Source organism: Rhamphochromis sp. 'chilingali' (genome assembly GCF_963969265.1).
Source record: "Rhamphochromis sp. 'chilingali' genome assembly, chromosome: 6".
In the NCBI taxonomy this organism is placed as follows: Eukaryota; Metazoa; Chordata; class Actinopteri; order Cichliformes; family Cichlidae; genus Rhamphochromis; species Rhamphochromis sp. 'chilingali'.
In genome coordinates this window covers 1,638,071-1,642,008 of record NC_137933.1, presented here as the reverse complement: position 1 = coordinate 1,642,008, position 3,938 = coordinate 1,638,071, and positions in this window count along the sequence as shown.

Genomic DNA, 3,938 nt, shown 5'->3' with positions numbered 1-3,938 from the left:
CACCTGTTTTGGTGGGGAAAAGTGCACAGCCTCTCTGATTGGTGGATTCAAATTCACCAGCTCCCAGGCTGACCTAGAAACTTACTTCTCTCTCCCTCTGTGTGTGTGTGTGTGTGTGTGTGTGTGTGTGTGTGTGTGTGTGTTTGTGTGTGTGTGTGACAGAGAGAGAGAGAGAGAGAGAAAGCCTTTTAATGGGATGATCCCATTGTAAGATTCAAATTCAATATATTTAGACTGGTTGACTGAATTGGATCTTGTGTGTGTGTCTCTCTGTGCATGTGTGTTTCCTCATGTGTACATATTTGTAATTGTGTGGCAGTCATAAATTTTTTTGCTGATTTTTGTCATTTAACAAGTATATTTGAGGGAACCTCAGCATGTTCAGCATTTTTTCAGCTGTCCATTTTGCTTTTCCAATTTTTCTGTTTAACTTATTACTATTGTGCTAAATCACACTATTTCTGCTATTTTATAAGATTTGTGCTTAATATACTATTTCTGCTTTTATAGGATTTGTGCTTAATATAGTATTTCTGCTTTTTATAAGATTTGTGCTTAATATAGTATTTCTGCTAAATTTAGTATTTCTGATTAATTATAGTTTTTCTACTAAATCATAGTACAGTATTTCTGCTTTTTATGGGATTTGTGCTTAATATAGTATTTCTACTAAATGTAGTATTTATGCTTAATCATATTATTTCTGCTTTTCATAGGATTTGTGCTTAATATAGTATTTCTGCTAAATTATAGTATTTCTGCCAAATTATAATATTTGTGCTAAAACATAGTCTCAATTTAAAATTACAATATTCATAGTTCATCACAGTGTCTCTGGTAAATCACAGTATTTCTGCTCTGTTGTACTATTTTTCTAAATCATAGTGTTTCTGTAATGTTTAAGTATTTTTGGCTAAATATATTCTTTCTGTTATCTTATACTATTTCTCCTAAATTCTTGTATGTTTGAGAAGTTATCATGTTTCTGGTAAGTTACAATATTTCTGCTAAATTCTGCTATGCTATTGTATTTCTGCCAAGTATTATGTTTCCTCTAAGATATTGCAGTTCTGCTAAGTTATTCCATTTTAGCAAACTTCTTTTGCTTCTGCAAAGTTTTTACAATTTCTGCAACTTTTCAGCTTTTTCAGCTACTTTTTGCATACAGCTTCAGCTTTAAGCATCCACACTGCATTTTCGCAGGAAATGCAAATTTTTCTAGTTGTGTGGATGCTTTAAGCATCCACACTATTGAGTTCCTGTTTCTCTTTATTCTTTATTGTGTGGATGCTTTAAGCATCCACACTATTGAGTTCCTCTTGGGACTTCCGTACACTTTTTGGCACTTAACTACTTCCGCAATTTTCAGCCGATTTTCACCGTTCAAATTTTAAACTATTCTGCTATTTCTGCTAATGTGTGCTATGTCTTTTGGTATTTTTCACTATTATACTTTTTAAAATATTAAGCTTAATTTGTCCCATTGAAATGAATGGGAAACTTCTGCAATTCTGCTAAAATTTGCTTGTTTCTGAAACTTAACTACTTCCTCATATTTTCACGTAGAACAAGCATTCAAACTTTAAAATGTTCACAAATTATTGGGCTATTCATGTGTGATTCAGCTTTTTCAAATCTTTTACCGTTTTACTTTTATGCCTCTTAAAGTTTTGAGTTGCACAATTGTGATTTTTCACAAAATACATGCGTTGTTATGGTTGCTATGCTCTTGGCTTCCAGTGTGCCACTGAAGCTTTTGCAGTCTTCTCTTCATGTCCGAACAACTGTTTGCTACTTGCTCAATTTTCACTCAACTTCCACAAATTATACATCAAAACGTAGGTATTTTTGCTGGCTTTCAGGAAATGTCACTATCATTGTTGTGGGATTTATAGAATTTTGGCAAATCTCCTCAGACCAACACAAACTCTCAAAACTCTGCATAGAAAGTCAATGGAGAGCTTGTTCAAAATCATCGCTGGATTTCTGTAATGAGAGGCATATTTGAATCGTCATATCTCCTTAACGAAGCGACTTTAAGACATGAGGCTTGTCCCGGTATATCTTCAGACACTCCTGACGCTCACAATTCAAGAATTTCTTTCTCACCTATTACCGTTCTGAAATGAGTTGGACTTGTTTGAGGGTAGGAAATTCGTCCGTCGCACAGATTTCTTCAGATTTCAAACTCTGGCAATGAACCACTTTTTTCTCTCGTCATAACTTTTTGTTGGATTTCCACAGAGACCTGAAAATTTCCATGACTGTTCACCAAAGCCTGCTGTCTCTTACGGTGAAAGAATGATATCAATGCTCCAAATAGATTTCGAGTTACAAAGCGTTGTTTGAGGGCAAGTCAAGGCAGTTTTTGCTTCACTCTACTCAGTTATGGTGCATTACAAGTCAAATATCTTTAATAATTCATATTTTAATGATAAATTGTTAACACTGGAAGATTCCCCCATCTCTTCTGAACAAAACGGTGTAAGAATGACCGCTCTAGCCCCTACGGTTAGGAAATTATGGTCATTTGTTTGAGGGGAGTCGTCACTATGAGAAATAGACTGCAATAATCCTGTGCCTCTCTGTGCTGCCTGTGTAAACAGATGCACCTGTTTTGGCGGGAAAACGTAAACAGCCACTCTGATTGGTGGATTCAAATTCAGCAGCTCCCAGGCTGACCTAGAAACTTACTTCTCTCTCCCTGTGTGTGTGTGTGTGTGTGTGTGTGTGTGTGTGTGTGTGAGAGAGAGAGAGAGAGAGAGAGAGAGAGAGAGAAAGGCTTTTAATGGGATGATCTCATTCTAAGATTCAAATTCAATATATTTAGACTGGTTGACTGAATTGGATCTTGTGTGTGTGTCTCTCTGTGCATGTGTGTTTCCTTCTGTGTACATATTTCTGATTGTGTGGCTGTTATATATTTTTTTTGCTGATTTTTTTCATTTAACAAGTATATTTGAGGGACTCTCAGCATGTTCAGCATTTTTTCAGCTGTCCATTTTGCTTTTCCAATTTTTCTGTTTAACTTATTACTATTGTGCTAAATCAAACTATTTCTGCTATTTTATAAGATTTGTGCTTAATATACTATTTCTGCTTTTAATAGGATTTGTGCTTAATATAGTATTTCTGCTTTTTATAGGATTTGTGCTTAATATAGTATTTCTGCTAAATGTAGTATTTATGCTTAATCATACTATTTCTATATATTTCTGCCAGGCAGCCAATCCTCTGTGCGAACTCAGACACATATCACATATCAGGGCCTGCACGGCTTCCCAGCCAGCCAATCATGTCTGAGGTCTTCCGTTTCCTCTCTCGTCATATCTCAGCGACGGTTGTACAAAGAGCAATGAAAATCGCAGTCAAAGTACACCAAAGTCCGCTGATTCACCCAGCACAAGAAATATGCCTCTAGTCCACCTAGTTTTTGAGTTACACAACGTTTTGTAACTCCAAAAAACGGCGTTTTTCGCCTCTCACCGCGATCTAATTCTGACTCCTCATCACCCTGTTTTTCAAGACGGCTCCTCTCTTTCCCAGTGGCGCAGTTGGTAATGACACGGGTCTGCAAGCCAAAGATCGTGGGTTCGATTCCACCTTGGTCAACATGTTTTTTTCCCTACAAATTAATACACTGTCACAGACCAGTAATTCATATTCATCATTTATTACAATTCTGCAAACTGTTATGATTTTACCAGCTTTTCTAATATGGACCTCACATTCTTAACACTCCATGGCACAAATACTCTTCCCTTTAGGCTCTGTGTATGTGTCTGTGTATCAATATTTCTCCCATTTTAAAGTATTACTCCTCTATAATTGTATTTCTGTTAAATCAAAGTACTTTTACTACATCTTAGTACTTCTGCTCAATCATAGTATTTCTGCTAAATCATAGTATTTCTGCTACTTTTTGGTACTTGCGCTAA